This window comes from Mesoplodon bidens (genome assembly GCF_964165515.1).
Source record: "Mesoplodon bidens genome assembly, chromosome: 12".
NCBI classification, from domain to species: domain Eukaryota; kingdom Metazoa; phylum Chordata; class Mammalia; order Artiodactyla; family Ziphiidae; genus Mesoplodon; species Mesoplodon bidens.
The window spans coordinates 24,437,891-24,457,222 of NC_138168.1; the positions used below are offsets into that span (position 1 = coordinate 24,437,891).

Consider the following 19,332-nt stretch of genomic DNA (forward strand, 5'->3'; position numbering starts at 1 on the left):
GTGCTCTTTGATTTCGGTTTAGAACCTTTCTCTAAGAGGAGCCAGGGTAGGGCACTTGAACTTGAAAGAAGTGTTTCATCTTCTCGTCTTTGACTATCCCACTTCCACCCCCAAATGTCTTAAAATAAAGGTGTTTTATGAAACAGTATGGTGACAGGAGTCTCCTTTGTGGAATCTTGTTCACAGTCTTTATACTTTAATTTAAAGTTAATGATTCTGAGTATTTCCCAGAGAAGTCAGTCGAATTAAAAAACTATTAGTATTCTCAAATACTATTAGCCACCTGGGGCCCAGGCTGAATCAATCCAATAGTTACCTACCCTACAGCTGACACTGAGTAGTCTATCACTGCGGTCCAGAAGCTCCCAGTAACGCTGTGTTCAGTTGATCCAGAGAGGTTGGCTTCATTCCTCCAGGCAGTGAGTGCTTACCTGTTGAAAATTATATCATACATGTGGTGCAAGGAGAATGAAACTACCATGGTGCCAAACTTTTAAAAGGCGAGTCTCACAATTCTTCCTGGAATTGTGAAACTTTAGTGGGATTGCCAGAGTTTCCTTACTGCCCTAAAGGGTATGTTTTTCTTTTCACAAAATCAACTGGTTTAAAGTAAATTTTATTTTAAAATTTTTTTAGACTTTACAGTCATATATTTAGGTAATTAGAGAAAACTGAGATCTCATCAAACATGTTTCTGGCTTTTAGGACTAGTAAGAACTCTGTTATATGTGGGTAAATACTGAGGCACTGCTATGCAGAACACCAGTTAGTTACTGTATCTGTTCCATCAGGGGGATGTTTCAAATAATTAGATATTTGTATTAAGTTTGTAAACAGAGGTTTTGGTGCCCAGGAGCCATTAGATATCACTGTTTCACACTGTCATTGAATAGATTGTTGATTTGTCTTTTGCAAAGGAATGTCAAGGTCACATGCTAATTGACCTAGAACTGTGATTTTTTTTTTTTTTTTTTTTTAAGAGTAACTTTCTTTAGTCATGGTCTGAAATGTTCTTCCTGGAGTTTTGGAAAGTGTGATTGACACTCTGCTAAATTTACTGTAACTTGTGCATTAGGTCAGAAATTTTGGCAAACCTTACTTCTTCAAGTGTTTTGTTTCCTGTTTTTCCTCAGTGCATTCATGAGAATCTTGATCTACCTGGTCCTGACAGCTGCGTATGGGATCTTTCTGAAATTATTCCTTAGCATTTTGAAAACAATAGAAAAGATTTGTGAAGAATGACTACATCCTCAACAAGCAACAAAAGTTTTCTGTCTTACCAAAGGATTTAATTCAGTAGACTTTAAATTCATCAATCACACATTAGGGTTCTGTTATTAATTTCCAGTTTATCTTCATTAAAAATATTAGTGGAAACACTCAGCCAGGTTACCTCTGCCATAACGCAGGATGAGTTCTCCTGTTTTATAGTCTAGACTTTGCTGACCTTCTTTTACTCCATATCATTCTTGTCACAGGTGTTTGGGTAGGAAGATTATTATTTGTGTTTCACGTTCTTTTTACTACTGACCCAAAATTCCGTCTCTAATCTGCAAAAGTTCAAAGTCCATGTAACAGAAAATTTTAATGTACTCTGTATCACTATCAAGGATTATTTTCTTTCATATTCTGTGCAAAATGTCCACCGCTAATTCTTTATTAACATGGAAATAGCATCTCTGTCTGCTGCAAGTCTCTCCAGTGGGGCTGTCTGTGTCATACTGACTCCTGAGTTCAGCCTCTCCATCCTCTATCGGTCTGTGGGCATAGAGAGGGAGCAGTGAGAAAAAAACCTGAATTTTATTACTTCGCAAGGTAGATCTTGCTGTTCGTGAAGAGCTTGACTTATTAGGAACTTTAGCCTTATACTGATCCAGATCTGTCTTCTGGAACTTTCACTAGTCCCTGTTCTGATCTTTGAATCACACATCATCTGACCTCCTTGTAGCCCTATAGCCTATTGATGCAAACAATAACTGTGAACCATGAAAAAATGACTGTGGAAAAACATTTACTTTGCGATTACTGTAAAAATAACATGCTCATTGTTTAACATTTAGGAAATATAGACATATAAATAGGAAATGAAGAATAATCTATTATTCACCTCAATAGATGCTGAAAAAGCCATTTGATACAATTCAACATCCATTCATGATAAAAACTCTCACCAAAGTGGGTATAGAGGGAACATATCTGAACACAATAAAGGCCGTTTACGACAAAACCACAGTCAACGTAACATGCAATGGCGAAAAGCTGAAAGCCTTCCCATTAAATTTAAGAACAAGAAAAGGATGCCCACTATCATCGCTTCTATTTAACATAATATTGGAAGTCCTAGTCACAGCAATCAGACAAGAAAAAGAAATAAAATTATTCAGGTTGGAAAGGGAAGAGGTAAAACTGTCACTATTTGTAGATAACGTGGTACTCTATATAGAGAACCCTAAAGTCTCCACTCAAAAACTATTAGAGCCAATAAATGAATTCAGCAAGGTTTCAGGATACAAGATTAATATACAGAAATCTGTTGCAGTTCTATACACTAATAATGAAATATTAGAAAGAAAAAAAATCCCATTTAAAATTGCATCAAGAAGAATACAATACCTGGGAATAAACTGAACCAAGAAAATGAAAGACCTATGGTCTTAAAACTTAACTAAGAAGATGAAAGACCTATACCTATAAAGCACTGATGAAGTAAATTGAAGATGATTCAAAGAAATAGAAAGATCCTATGCTCTTGGATTAGAAGAATCATATTATTAAAATGGCCATACTACCCAAAGCAATCTACACATTTAATGCAATCCCTATCAAAATACTCCTGCCATTTTTCCCAGAACTAAAACCAATAATCCTAAAATATATATGGAATCACAAAAGCTCCAGAATTGCCAAAGCAATCCTGAGAAAAAGGAACAAAGCTGGAGGTACAACCCTCCCAGACTTCAGACTGCCAAGTTAAAGTAATCAAAACAGCATGGTATTGGCACAAAAACAGACACATAGATCAATAGAACAGAATAGAGAGCCCAGAAATAAACCCACACACCTATGATCAATTAATCTATGACAAATGAGTCAAGAATATACAATGGAGAAAAGACAGTCTCTTCAAAAGACAGTGGTACTGGGAAAACTGGACAGCCATATGTAAAGCAATGAGATTAGAACATTCCCTCACACCATATACAAAAATAAACTCCAAATGGTTTAAAGACCTAAATGTAAGACTTGAAACCATAAAACTCCTAGAAGAGAACATAGGCAGGACACTGACATAAATCGTAGCAGTATTTTCTTAACTCAGTCTCCCAAGGCAAAAGAAAAGCAAAAATAAGCAAATGAGACCTAGTTAAACTTAAAAACTTTTGCACAACAAAGGAAAGCATCAACAAAATGAAAAGACAACCTACGGAATGGGAGAAAATATTTGTTGACAATGCCACCGACAAGGAGTTAATATCCAAAATATATAAACAGCTCATACAACTCAATATCCAAATACAAACAATCCCATCAAAGAATGGGCAGAAGACCTGAATAGACATTTTTTCAAAGAAGACATACAGACCGCTAGCAGGCACATGTAAAAATGCTCGACACTGCTAATTATTAGAGAAATGTAAACCAAAACCACAATGAGGTATCATCTCACAGCTGTCAGAATGGCTATCTCAAAAAGTCTACAAGTAACAAATGTTGAAGAAGGTGAGGAAAAAAAGGGACCCTCTTACACTTACAGTTGTGTAAGAGTGCAAATTGGAATTTGCACTCTTACAAAGGAATGCAAATTGGTGCAGCCACTATGAAAAACAGTATGAAGTTTCCTTAAAAAACTAAAACTAGAACTACCCTATGATCCAGCAATTCAGCTCCTGAGTAAATATCTGGAAAAAAGGAAAACACTAATTCGAAAAGATACATGCATCTCACTGTTCATAGCAGCATGTACAATAGCCAAGACATGAAGCAACCCAAGTGTCCATCAACAGATGATTGGATTAAGAAGGTAATATATATATGTGTATATAATATATAATATGTGTACATATATATATATATATATATATACATATATATAATGTAATATTCCTCAGCCATAAAAGAATGAAATACTGCCATTTGCAGCAATGTGGATGGACCTAGAGAATATTATGCTTAGTGAAATAAGTCTGACAGAGAAAGACAAATACCATGTGATATGACTTATATGTGGAACCTCAAAAAACCCACAAATGAATGTATATACAAAAACAGAAACAGACTCACAGACATGGAAAACAAACTTGTGTTTACCAAAGGGGAGAGGGACTGGTGGGAGGGATAAATTAGGAGTATGGGATTAACAGATACAAACTACTATATATAAAATAGATAAGCAACAAGGATTTACTGTACAGCACAAGAAATTATACCCATTATTTTGTAATCACCTATAATGGAATGTAGTCTACAAAAATAAAAAATAAATGAAATCTATTATTATAATAATTATAATATTCACTTTCATTTGATAGAATTTCACATCTATGTGTATTTTCCAACAGTTTGATCCTATTGTATACCCAGTTTTGTTTTCTAAATATGAAATGAATTTGTAAATTCAGTCTCTTCATTGAAAAAGACCAGAAGACACACCTATTCCACACATTACTTATGTTCGTGATTACTACATACATTGGGATGTTAGGATTTCATGGTCATGCCCAATATCATATTCTCCCTGTAAAATACATAGTGGGGAATGTGAAGAATAATTTTGCTCTAGAGCTCTGCTGAATGTTAGTCTGTTTCAGAGTAAAACCCTGTGCTATGTTCCTCCTGAGGCTGGCATGGAATTCTTGACATTCATTCTTCATGCTTGAATGGAGAGGCAAACAGTAAGAAGTGGTTATTCCTAAACACAGCAAAGACAATTTCTATTTGTTTATTTTTCTCTCTCACAATAACCTATCTCTGACAAATCCCAGGACTCCTCTCCCTGGCCAGTGCATGACCAGGCAGGTTCTGGATTAATTACAGTTGAGGTAGTTTGCAGGTAGCCATGGCCAAGGCTTTGGGTAACTCTTGGACCTTAACCAGCGTCTTCCTTAGCAGCGTGGGTGAAGTCAGGGATCATTGTCTTCTCTTCATACTCATTTACAAAGGTTTTAATCAACATAGGACCCCTCAAACCTTGAGCTTGACCCAAAATGAATTTTTCTGGGATTCCTATGCAAGCTTTAGGCCTGTCCTAATTGTGTATAGCCATTGGAAAGACAAAAAGAAGATTAGGGAGTATGGATTAGCAGGAAGTGAAGTTAGTTGAACTTTGGATCAACTTTCAATGCAATTGAAGGCACATTTTGATAGTTACAGAGACCTCGAATAGTAAGGAATTGGCTAACTTCAGTTCCAGAGAAGATGCTAGGAAAAAACACTCAGTAGATCTGCAGTCATGTGTTGTTGCTCAGTCAATTGTTGGTGCTCAGATTATGCTTAGAAAACAGTGTTCGGTTTTGATTTCAACACTTGAAAAATGATGTGGAATAGGGCCAGAGAAGAAAAACCTGACATATTCTGGCATTTTAAATTGTCACTTGTACTATTTAAGTTAAAAAAAAACTCCCCCCGGGCTTCCCTGGTGGCGCAGTGGTTGAGAGTCCGCCTGCCGATGCAGGGAACGCGGGTTCGTGCCCCGGTCCGGGAGGATCCCACATGCCGCGGAGCGGCTAGGCCCGTGAGCCATGGCCGCTGAGCCTGTGCGTCCGGAGCCTGTGCTCCGCAACGGGAGAGGCCACAGCGGTGAGAGACCCGCGTACCGCAAAAAAAAAAAAAAAAAAAAAAAAAAAAATTCCCCCAAAGCAACTAACCAACAAAGAATGTGAATTTTTGGTCTGACAGATTGCAGTTTGAATATAGGCAGTGTCTCCTTTAGCTATGTAACCTTGGAAATTAAAAAATGCTAATATTAAACATTAAAATATTTATAGTTATCATACAGAATGGCATGAAATATAGCAATAAAATGAATATTTTTAGTTCTGCTGTAGGAGGGTTGTGTGCAGACAGAATATCTGTCTGCTATACTATCAGAAATGGAGGTTGGATTATTAAAAAAGTTTCTCCGAGTTTGTTTTCTTATCTGTTCATAGGGATAATGATCCCTGATTCACAGGGTTTCTGTGACGATTAGATGAGATAGATTGTGTGAAAACAGCAAGGAGAGTACCCCCTTAGGAGTGGTCCCCCCCACTGCCCACATTCCCACGGCCCATTCAAGCCAGCACACACACCCTGGCCTCTGCCCAGCCCACCTCTGAACCAAAGCTCATCAAAAGCAGCGAAAGAGCCTCTTGGTTCCCAACCGTGATTTCAGGGCAGCTTTGTCTCTTTTCTCCACTTTCTCTTCTTGAAGACCCATCTGCTGTTGTTTGTGCAACGCTGCTTGCTCTTTGTTTTCCTCCTACTGTTCTCACTAGCCTTGCTCATTCTCCTTCTCAGCTTCTTCCTTCTTTACTTATCCCTTAACTGCCAGTGCATCCCCAGGCATCTGTCCTTAGCCTCTTTCTTCTTTTCTCTATGTAGTCTCCCTGTGTGATTTATTGACTTGGTGTTCAAACTACTACTTCAGACTGGTGATGCAAATCTCTCTTGCCAGCCAGATATATCTTCTGATCACCAATCAATTCCCTATTGGTCCTTTGGCATTAAATAATTGACAACATCTCCCAAACAAAAGTCACTGTCATGCACCTATTCCATATATATATATATATATATATATATATATATATATATATATATTTGTGTGTGTGTGTGTGTTTGTTTTGTTTGCTTGTTTGTTTTTGTTCCATATATATTGATTGGGTGCCCGAGATGTGCCAAGCCTTGACTATTTCTCCAATCCCATGTTCAGTCTATGCCTCAGCTGGTGCCCTGCCTTACAGTCAAATGGCACTATAGAGTCTCCCAAATCCATCATGCTCCCTTATGTCTCTATGCGTAGAAAGAAGGAAGAAAGAGGCCACCTGATCTTGGACCAATAGAGAAAACGACTTGAGGTCCTGATTTTCCAGATTCCTGATTCCAGTCCTCATGAGACCCAGCTTTGTTCTGCTGATTCTTGACTTCTGTGAAATAAATACCCCTGTTCTTTCTCCAATAAAATTTCCTTTAAGGTTGGGCTAGTTTGAATGGATTTATTCTTGAAGATCAAGGAGATTTGAAGTAAATGGCCTTTTCATGGAGGGAGCTTTGGAGGTGTTGTGGTTCCACTAATGAGCTAATCGGCTCCCTTAATAAATGAAACCAGTGGTCTCTGCATAATGGCATGGCTGCAGATTGCTTTCCTTTAGGGTAATTTGGGATGATGGCTAAGAACCAGGTGCTTCTCCCGATGCCATGAGATGATGCAAGGGACCCCAGAGAAGGAAGGGAGGGAAAGAAAGGATTGAATAGGGAGAGGCACCCTTGAGGGTGGCCTCTCAAGTGGCAGTTATGGGATGCTTTTTTGTTGTTGTTCTTCTTCAAGCCCAAATCAGCACTGAAATTGTGTTGAGAGTTGCAGGTGGAGGAAATACAGACTGAGTTGTGTTTGGGAGGGGGACTATTTGGAGAGGGCTGAGCAGCGAGTGGTCTTCAGAGGAGGAGGACAAGCAGCCGGGGGCCAAATGCCTGGCTGAGGTGGAAAGGGAGTTGGGGAAAGTGTGAACTGTGGACCCGGAAGGTGTGCACATTATCTGAGGAGTATCTGTAAAGAATTCTTTACAAACCAGGTTTGGTAAATAAACTTCAAGCATGGGTGATTCAAAAGTCATTAGAATTTGCATATTAAAGGAAAGGAGACTCCCTGCTAACACTTAAAATGAGGGAATAAAATTAGGTTATCTCTAAGTCCCCTTTCCTAAAACATACCTATTAGTCCCTCCCTATCACTTTTTTTCAATCTGAACAATAAACAACTGTGATCCATCAGGGTCTTATGAGATTATTACTTTTGATGCCACAGAAACACGGGCTCCAAGTCTAGTACACAGCTCAATGCTGAGGGAGCTAAAAAATACTGAGGCCTGGGCATAGCATGCTGCCCAAGCAGAATTCTGATTTAGTTGGCTTGGGACATTGTTTTTAAAAGCTCCCCAGTGGTTCTAATGCATGACCAAGGCTATGAACTACTGCAGTGATGACTTTAGATCATTTAACCTGTGGTTTTCAGGGAACTATCTATAATAGCATCTATGTCCCTTTAAATGGGACAGAAATCTATTGAAAAAGATTCCCAAATCATCTATAATCAAAGGAAGAGAAAGGGAGATGTCATAGAAAGCTAAGGTTGGTCTTATCTGTCAGTCTCTCTGTGTCTGATCTTTTGGCTTGTGAGTGACCCAAGCTCTTTCTGTATTGTCTTTTTCCCTTTGGCGGTCTGCCTTCAGGACATTTCATTTTCTTCAGCTGCTTTAAAAGAAGATGGATGAAGAGTCTATTTTGTTGCTTGTTTGATTAAAAAGTTTGGCTGGACAAAATTGAAAACTATTCACGTACGATTGGGGGACAGGGAATACACTGTATTAATCTCTACTATGAACAAACATGGGGGATATGAAAGCTTTGCTATGCTTTCTTAATTTCCACTTTTCCATTTACTTTGGAATTGGAGACATAAAGTGGCAATTCTTCACCTTTTTAGAGTTAAAAAGTACCCAACATATATTTGTGTAATATCATTACCTGTCTCACCAGCTCTGGCCTCAAGGATGCGGCATGGCACAGGTATGGTTGAAGTCAAAGGATATAAGAGGAACCCTCCTTGAGAGGTCACTGAAAATTGTTGGCACCAGTGGCTGAGATTTTTTTGGTTTTTGTTCATGTCTGGTACCATCTTCCTCACTCTTTGGGCAGAAAGCTTGGCTTTAGCTCCTGTACATTTTTCCTTAATGTGCAGCTTTTTTCTACCTGACTTCCTTGGGTAGAAAAGGTTCTGATCCAGTTCTAGTATTCTCATTGTGGGAAGGTGCATTCTAGAGTGAAAGGCACTCCATTCCTCTTTTATGGCAATTAACTGCCAACTAGGCTCAAGTCTTTGTTCTGGAGAAAAATTAGAGGTTATCTACATTCCATTACAAATAAAGGCTCATGTAGCAATGCTCCTTGCCACTTACTTTTCAGTTGTTATTTCAGGTAGCTTATATGTTACTCTGTAAACCAGCAGAACTTCATGACTTTACAGATGTAACCTTGAAAACAAGCTTTGGATAAAAGTAAATGTTTGCACATAATCTTATGAGGATCCAATGGTATAATTTTTCACCAGGTTCCAATGCAAGAGAATGGTAAGAGAGTATAAAGAACTAGTTTGCAAGGAGAGTAATGTCATTTTTTTTGAATCACGTGTATACTTTAAGCTGTAAATATATCTTTATTAGCTTTCCACCCAGGGAAGCTAGAATTAAATTCCCAACAATGTCATCACAATCAGACTTACTCATTTGTTTTATCTAGTTTTAGTTGGTATTACTACAAATGAAAACAAAATCTGAAGGTAGTTTGTGTTTTTTTCTATTCTTTGGGTTTTACTTTCTAGTCATAGGAAAATATAATATTATGGGCTACCAGAGCTGGTGAGGGCAAGAAGCAGTCACAGGAACACTATGAGTGAGAAAGTGCAAATTTATGTGGCTTTTAGAAAGCGAAGGATATTGGTATCTTTAAATTATTTATGCTATTTGATGCAGTGATTCCACTTTTATGAGTTTATATAAAAGAAACTACCCTAAGTAATAATTTAAAAAAAGTTTCATGTGCATATTCATCATAATGTTATTTAAATGTAAGAAAGTTAGAAGCAATCTTAATGCCCAACTATAGGGGAAAGGCTAAGTAAACTATAGGACACCCACTGTATGAAATATTACAGTGCCATTTAAAAGAAGGAATATAGATATATAGAAAAATGTTTATGATATTATATGAAAAGAGCAGAGTAAAAAAAAAATTGTATGAGATGTGCAAGCGCAACTCGGTTAAAAAACAAAACCAAACTCTATGCATAAATCACTGTAAAAATACATTATATTGTTTATTTCTGGATGGTAAGATCAGGAAAAATCTTTTTTTTTGTCTTGGCTGCACTGTGTGGCATGCGGGATATTCGTTCCTTGACCTGGAATCGAACCCATGCCCCCCCACAGTGGAAGCATGGAGTCTTAAGCACTGGACTGCCAGGGAATTCCCAGATCAGGAATAATCTTTAAATGTTTTTCCTATTTTATGTATGTTTCCACATTTTCTAGGAAAAAGATAAATTTAAAACATTAACTATAAATAAGTAAAATGATGGGGTAACTGGTTTATGGGCTAAAGAGCTGCAGAGAAATTGAGGAAGAAGGGAGGCATCCTTTCCTCAGTGGGTGAAAGGCTATCAGAAGAGATCACCAGGGTGAATGCACAGGCTGCTTTGCAAATAATAAAGCCCCCATATATTTCTCGGTTTCCCAGTCTTTGTGAGCCATTGGATTGTTCAACTGTGATTTTAAAATTTGTTTTAACCAGAGACTTTTTGTTTAGAAGAAATGTCATATAGAAGCACAACAGATGGAAGCAGAGCTGCTTTGATTGAAGCGAGAGAGAGCAGGAAGGCTGGGCTCTGTTTACCCCACATCCTTCCCAGATCTCTTGCTGACAAGAGAGAGGAAGCTGGGGAATCCCTAAACTACTCACAGTATTTTGAAGACACCTTAATAAATATAATTTTTGAGTGACTTTAAAGTGTAAGCCCCTTATACATATTCTCTCTATTATTTACAGAAATGTTGAGTTAGGCATTATTAGGTCCAATTTACGGATGGGAGAACTGGGCCTTATGGGAGTGACATGAGTTGCTGGAGGTCACACATCTCAATACCTGGAATTTGAGCCAGTGGCAGTCTGATGACAAAATCTATGCTTTTTACCACTATGTCATGCTGCCTTTCATGGGCTTACAGAACAACACAGAAACTACTCTATGTTCACAATACAGTATCCTGGGAAATAGCAGAAATCAGAAAGGAATTTGATCACTGACAAGATGTGCCTAATTTTCTTCCTTCCTTGTCTTCCTGTTGCAATACTGAAGAAATGTGGAAAGATGAGAAAATCTAGCTGTGATGGAGACTGAATATGTGATTGATAATCTGTTGGGCTGCGAGCAGTACTTCCACCACCAGAAGCAGATCAGGGGTGCAGTGGTAAAAGTCAGCTGGTAGGGTGTTTTTGGTATTCCTGCCTCAAAGATGCAGTGTCTCATAGGCTAATGGAAAGAAGTTGCCCCTTCCTACAAATGAGTTGCTCTTCAAGTCCCAGGGCCATTCCACACTTTTCCCTCCTGCTCACCTCTGCTCCTCCTACATTTCTTTGGAGCCCTCAGCCTAAGAATGCAATTCGGTCAATGGGGAAGCAGAAGACATGGCAGTTGGGATGAAGGCCCGCACTAGGCAGAGATGAGAGTTGAAAGCCCTCTGGGGGTTCTTTGTCCTGCACTGTTTGTATAAGAAGAAAATGAAAGCTTATTCTGGGGTTCTGCCAAGAAGCAGACAACAGTGGGCACCAAGGAGAAGCTCCCCACCTGTTTGCTAGCAAACAACCGGCTCCGGGAGATTTCTCCTTGTTTAAGGCTGAAACAACTAGATCTCTCCCTTTTGTCCTCCAATCACCCCCAAAGAAACCCAGATAGGAGTTAAAAATATCATTTATATTTTAAGTCACTTGACGATGAACCTAAATAAGGAAATTGTGGTTCATATGGCAAAAGACAAAATAAAATATAGTAAGAAACATAAAATAAGCTCATATAATTGATATCAGATTATTAATTTTGATAATTGATATGAATGAGTTAAAACCCCCATCGAAAATACAAAGACTCTCAGATTGGGTCAAAACACAAAATCAAACTATACTCCGTAGAAATTTGAAAAGAAAGGTGCCCAGTAAGGGCAGGGGCTGCCAAGGAGGCTCCATTCTCTGGGTTATCAGAAGACCTTAAACGTGCAGGCTCAGAAAATGCTGAATATGCTATCTATTGCATCCCAGTTCTAACTAAAGGAATCTGCCTCACGTGAACAAAGCTCTTCATACCAATTTATTAATTTACAATGTGAATATCAACCAAGTAGTCTGTCAGGACTCTCCTACAGGTCTAGCCCACACTCTCTCTCCCTTCCTTAGCTAACATGGACTGAGGGGTACCTATAGCTAGACTCCATTTGATCCTCAAAAAAAACCTCCACAAAATAGGTATGGTGAGTATCTCTATTTTACAGATGAGAAGCAAAGGAACACAACATTTATGTGAGTTACCCAAAGTCACAAAATGACAAGGTAGGTGGCAGGCAGCTTGGTGATAATGAAATCAGAGCAGGTGGAGTTAGTTAAACCGTTCCAATGTTTAATGGCATCAAGGTCTCAAAGCCTTGTGTTGTCCATCTCCAAAGCAGACATCCTGTAGTTGGCCTGACTGGGCCTTGCTCTCTAGACAAAGACTGGATGTGATCTTCAATACTGTCTCCCTCTTCCCCAATCACTTGTGACGGACATGTTCTTAAGACAAGTTAGTACCTTTGGTCAGGTTTTGGGAACATCATACAGGCCTGGATGCATGTCTTCTTTTTAAGGCGACTTTGCTATCCCTGATCTGCATATAGGTACTGATTTATGGTTTAACTCTCAAAAGGCAATCTCATTTCTTTCATTTCAGTCTCTTAATGATGGGCCTACACTGAGCTGGAGAGCGGTCTCTAAAAATGGACCAGAGGGCTCTGCCCTTGACCAAATAACGGTGGAGTATTTTAATGAACGACTTCAGCGAGAACGTAGAGAGACTATTCATCAGATTTGTGGATGACATAATTTGGAACCAAAGGTAATACACTGGCTACTAAAACCAGAACTCCCAAAGATCTTAGTAGCCTGGGACAATGGAACAGATTTATTTATTCAAGCATTTGTTTTTAAAAAAATGTATTGGGTGTTTATTATATGCCAGGAATTAAAGGGGAATTCAGTAGTAAATTAGACAGACAGGGACTCTAACTTTATAGATTTATGGGTATTTCAGAAAAGATGAAATTTAATAAGAATAAACATAAAAGCTTTTACTTAGGTCTAAGAAAGAACAAAGCAGAACAAACCGATGACTTACCTGTCTCCAGTAGAACAAAAGCCTAACAGTAGAGCTGTGACTTAAAAGCTGTGCCTGGAATAAGATTTTTAGTTGACATTAAGCTGTATACAAGTCAGTAGTGGGAGATGGTATAAAAAAGCTAATATACTCTAGTTAGAATAATAGAAATATGATGTGTCAAGGAGGTTTTATTGTCATGACAGCCCACGATGACCAGATCATGCCTGAAGCATTGTCTTAACTTCCTTTGTAGCACGCTTTAACATTGACACATTTAATGAAGTCCTGAAGACAGCAAAAAAACATGGTGAAGGAATGTGATGAACCTATTTGTAGGGCAGGAGTAGAGACGCAGACGTAGAGAAGGGACATGCGGACACAGAGGGGGAAGGGGAGGGTGGGATGAGCTGGGATATTAGGATTGACATATATACACTACTATGTGTAAAATAGATGCTAGTGGGAACCTGCTTTATAGCGCAGGGAGCTCAGCTTGGTGCTGTGTGACAACCTAGATGGGTGGGATGGGGGCGGGATGGGAGGGAAGTCCAAGAGGGAGGGGATATCTGTATACATAGAGCTGATTCACTTTGGTGTACAGCAGAAACTAACACACCATTGTAAAGCAATTATACTCCAATTAAAAAAAAATGGTGATGGAAGCTCTAGAGCACACTACAAAGAGAAACTGGCATGTTCATCCAGAAGAGACATTTGCAGGCGGCACGATGGTGATTTTCAAAACTGTGAAAGGCTGGAAGAGAAAGTAGATTTGCTCTCCATGACTGTCTGGTCCTCTGTGGAGAAGGAGTAGGTTATTGGGCAGCCAGGGCCAGCATCTATGCCTGAGCCATTGAACTGGGTAAGGACCTGCGGTGGCTAAATGTCTTTTCTTTTCAGACTTGTATGGGGAAAAGAAATACAAGCCTCAGGAAACCATGTTTTCCTGGCATTTTTGGAGAGTATATCCAAGAGAATAGCTTGACATTAGTGTTCCATCTCATTTCCAGACTAGCAAATGGCAGACTGTACAGTTTGGGTTTACTGTGGAGCAGCTGGGTTCCTACACGATAAACTGCTATATAATCCACAGATTATCATTTTGGTTGGCTCACTTGAACAATTTATATTTCCCTCTGGTGTGATGACAAGTCAGGCATCTTGACAATTCCTTTCACTCAGTATGCCATGAAAATTGGGCATTAGGATCTTTAATTTTGGCTTTCATAAATGAGGAGGGATGGCTTGAGAGGACATTTTGTGCTTCCAACCTAGAATTAAATGCCAATTAGGGTGATCTCCGAAGAACTGCTGTGCTAACTGTGGAAGTAAAATGATCCTACAGGAATGGAGCAATTAATCGTTCAACATTTGCTCTCCATGCCTGGCATTCTCTACCCAATCAGACTCTAATCTGGTAAAAATAAATATTATGAGTGACAGACAAAAACTTTCTCCCCATTTTTCTCTTTGCTGTAAAATATAAGACGAGACTACTTCTTCCATAAAATAAACTTGAATATATGAAAAGACAAATTATGCCATGCCCATCTGCTACAGAAATCCAGTTGTGAAAGGCCTTCCACATGTTGGACTTTGCGAAACAATTTCTTCAAATGTCACACAGTTCTTCATGTGGGTAAGGTTTAAGAACTAGGAACTTCAAGTTAATTATTTAGGGTGTGTTTGTCAACGTGAACAAGTTACAGTTCCTAACAGTTATTTTCATTTCTAATAATAATAAATAATATTTCTAGATGCAGTGTTATATTTCAGAAATGAGGTCTGGACAGGAGTATTCCTAAATCTGGCAATACTGAATCAAATAATTATAGAGTCAGATGCAATAATAACAATAACAATTATTAATGCTCTTCAGGGCTAGGTAATGATGACATATTTATATGGGGTTTCTTACTTTCCAAAATTTATTATCTCATCTGATCCTCTAAAGATTACCCCTTGAGATTTGTTTTTTATTATCATTATTACACTTTACTTATGAGGCAACTAAGATTCGGAAAGGTTATACAACATGTTCAAGGTAGGCTTAGAAACTTGCACAGGTGGAATTTAACTCAGAGCTCCAAATTCCAAATTCTATGTTTATTCCATTTTGCCAGGCTGCAACAAAACATATCTTGAAGGAAGAGTTCAGATTGCTGAGGCCCCTGAGAGGCACATTACCAGTCTTAGCGCTCACTGGGAAAAATTCCATAAAAAGAGATCAAGGGACCATAGAGCATAAAAGACACTAACAATGGTGATGCTTGGAAGAATTGGAAGAATCTGTTTTCATCACTAACTACAAAAAGGAAGGCTACATTCTGTTGTTAAGAATCTCATAAACTGCACTTTTAGGGAGAGGCTGTGATTACAGATCTAGAAACTCTGAAAAACACTGGGCTATTGTAAGACTCTGAATGACTGGCCCAAACAATATAGGAGGGGGAGTGTCATTTGATTGCCGAGTTTGGAAGGAAAAACTAGATGAATGAATCCAGACCCTTCCTCTCTTTTCTTCTTCTTGGGAGCTGGCCTCCTCACAAAGCTATGTTCTTATCTGCTCCTTCAGACTGCAAGTTTTACAGATACGGGCACCAGGCGTGGAGATTTACAGATGCCTACATCATACGTGGGTTTTACAGATGCAGGTACCATGCATGGAGTTTTACGAATGCAAGCGCCGTACTTGGAGACCCCTGGCAACAGGTATGCAGTTCTGCCCAATTCTGAGGCTTGCTCTACAGGTGGAAACCACATTCTTCAATATCGCCTGTACCAGTAATAAAGGTAATATCTTACCCTTCTTCCCATCTGCCTTATACTTTCATTTTACATCTCAGTTGGTGAAAAGCTTAGGGAATGGAGTTGATGTCGATTGGGACCCTTTAATTCCCACACTTAGGTTAAATATTAGGGGGGGGGAATTTCCCTGAGCTTTGCTCTCTTTTGTGATTATAGGTTTTCTCAACCATAGTCAGAAATTATTTTAAGAAGTGCTGTACTTTAGTGTTTAAGAGCATGGACTCTGGAACCAGTACCTATTTCCAATTATCTGTAAAATGGGAATAATAATAGTGCCTGTCTCATAGAGTTGGAATGTGTAACTTCATCATGTAAAGCACTTAGACCAACACCGGAACACAGTAAGCACCCGACAAACGTTAAGAGTCATTTGATAAATCCATGTCAGTGCCAGGAGAGGGACTGGGTGGAAGTAATGGGCTTCTGGTGGGCTTTTTCTTTCTTGAGGAAACACCCCAAAAGGTACAACAATATCAATAGCTTTGGATATAATTGGCTGCTTCTTATTTAATGCTGTGGTTAAGGTAAATTGTGTTTCAAATCAATCTTTGTTATTCACGTTTCATGTTCTTTTCTTCCTTTTTTTTTTTTTTGGCTTCTAAACCAAGTGTTTCTTATTTTCAAATACTAACTTTATACCTGCTCAAATGGTTATGGCTTATTTTCCAATCACTTCTAACCACACACTTTATATGTACTTGAAGGGAAGTCTTTGGGTAAAGCTTTTTGTGGAATTGCGAGGGTAATGTGACAAATTAAGGAGCTGTTCATATGCTGTTCAAAGGGATTGAGGAATCTTCATTGACAGAAATTCAAGATTTTGAGAAAAAAGAATGTTCATGATGGTTATTCAGTTCCAAAAGAATAATGAAATGAAAACCTGTGTAACTTAACAGAACTCAGGAGGACATTTTTTTCCTTTATAAAACATATGACAGCTGACAGAGAAGACACAAATCCTTTCTGTCTGATGTTTGATATTATCTAAAAGGAGAGAAACAAAGCAGTTAAATATGCTTCTTCAGGGCACACAGGACCTCATTGGTGGACTATGAGATGACAGGTTTTGGCGGGAGACTACACCAAGCACTGTGACTCCAGAGAAAAGAAGTTGTGGCCTCTTTAAGAGTCTTTAAGAAGTCAGGCCTCAGGTCATTCTCCACAGTGGTTAATGACACAGCTGAGACAGAAACTAGAAAGTCTCTATGGGAGCTTCAACTTTTCCTGGTTCACAAAAACAAATTGAGGGATGGACAAACATTTTAGTGATCTAAACAGTGAAACCAGTTTTTATGCCTTACACTTGACCTTGTCTAACTGTTTGAAATGTATCTCTTACAGAAGAAACCATCATACAGGCTAGGAAAACCTACAGGCAGCTCAAGTTAACTAAGTTACCCTTCAGTCATTCTTGATCTTGAACTTGAAAACAGTAGCAGGAAGATAGTACCTAGGAATTTATTCCTGTTTCTTTTATCTTTGCCTCTTGATCCAGTGTCTAATTTTCTGACTGCATATTCCATGCATCTAATCTACGTGAGTAGAGTAAATGAAGACTATTGAAAACTCACCAAATAATTCAGCCTAATAAAGAATTAAGAAGTCTGAATGGTTTGGCATGACAGTGTGAGGAGTTCCACTGCCCTGCTCTCCAGTGTGAAACTGGTGAAAATAATTTTTAAAAATCTACCCATTTAAAGTCCTTGCAAATATTCTTAATGGCATGCAGCAAATGAAAAAAAATATTTATTCGAGAAAATCTACTAAAAGTTGGTAAGAATAGTGACAGTCTGTAGTATTTAAATCAAGACTCACACCCATCTCCCCTCTCTTGCTCAGTGAGACAGAAACTCCACGCCAGACTGTTGCAGCCGAGAACACAGAGCTCCCTCCGCGCAGCTCCTGGTCAGAGAGCTATCCTCTTGTAGGGGCAGGACTTCAGCATTTGCCACCCTGCCCCTATCTACCTGTTGCTGATAAGTTCTGGGTGAATTTTGCCAAGAATTGCAAACTCCCTTCTTCCCATCCCACTTGTGAGATGGAGGACATACCCTGAGCAAGACACTGTTGAAAATGGTGGGGTTTTGATTGCCATTCCCCAAATTTGATTGCAGAGTCTATGGAGCAATTTATGCCCCAGGGCATTGTTGAAAACAATAGAGCAATCAGCCAACAATTACTAGAAAGAGACAGTCAGAGGGAACCCCACTAAAACCACTGCTGTGCTAGGGTGACCGTGAGTGTAACCAAGGCCTTGCCCTGTGAGAATCAACATCAGAGTCTTCACACTGTGGAAGGAAATTGACTTCACTAAAATAATCCAGCCAGTCGCTATATAAGTAAATAAGAAAATAACAACAACCAGCCCTGGAAGGTTGGGGAGGTACCCAGAGTTGGTATAATATATTATCTAAAATGACCAGTTTCTAATAAAAAATTATGAGACATGCAAGGAAACAGAAAGTTTGATCCATATCCTGGAAAAAAGCAGGCAACCGAAACTGCCTGTGCGAGTGACCAGATGTTGGATTTAATGAAGACTTCAAAGTAACCACTATAAATCTATTCAAAGAGTGAAAGGAAACCATGGTTTAAAAAGTAAAGGAAGGTATGAAGGTAATGTCACATCAAATAGAGAATATCAATAAAGAGAAATAATTATAAGAAGGAGACAAATGCTAGAAATTTTGATTTATTCCACTCATTTTATCATTAGGGTTTACAGATAGTAGGAGGTCAATGTAAATGAATTTATTCACTGCTTTGCTAATGCATACGCTTTGATCACCAATATCCATATGGATGGCTTCTCTTAGAAATGGTGACACTAAGTAATATTGATGTCTGCCTCAGATACAAATGTCACAGATACAACTGGAAACAATATTTTACCTGTGATTATGCTTCACGGTACCAGACATTATCAACTAAACTACATGCCTGACACATGATATGTGTTCAATAACTGCTTCCCCTTTTCCTTTCTCCTTCCCTCTTAATGAAGACTAAAAGGGCACTGACTGCCTTTTTGCATAACCTTGAAAAATAGTTAGCAAATAATATATATTTATTGTAGAAAAATTAGAAAAAGAGGGCTTTCAGATTGTGATAAGGTGAGCTTCTGGCTTTCTTTCCCCAAAGTGTGCATCAGAGAAACTACAGAGTTGATAAGGGAGCAGAGATCTGGGGATTGAAGCAGAAAGGTGGAGAAACCTTGTGGCGGAGTAAGAGTGGGGCCAGTCTGGGGTTGAGGGCAGCTGCAGCAGCAGAGGGAGCTGGGTGGGAGATAGATAGCCTCATGCTTCTGCCCCGGAGGGTCCTCATCTCCCCAGGGCCACTGCAACCAGAACGGACAGCAACAACACAGGCCA

General features: G+C 38.9%; 2 long non-coding RNA genes across 2 annotated transcripts in view; one reads left to right on the forward strand and one right to left on the reverse strand.

The window, feature by feature from the left end:
- Positions 1 to 15,859, forward strand: part of LOC308626427 — a 123,257-nt gene extending 107,398 nt beyond the window's left edge. The window contains exons 2-3 of the long non-coding RNA XR_014017248.1: positions 12,728 to 12,892; positions 15,729 to 15,859. This is a non-coding gene — a long non-coding RNA (uncharacterized lncRNA). The remainder of the gene's footprint in view (positions 1 to 12,727; positions 12,893 to 15,728) is intronic.
- The window catches only part of LOC308626426, a 194,381-nt gene that overhangs the window by 109,526 nt on the left and 65,523 nt on the right, over positions 1 to 19,332 (reverse strand). The gene's annotated exons all lie outside the window — the stretch shown is intronic.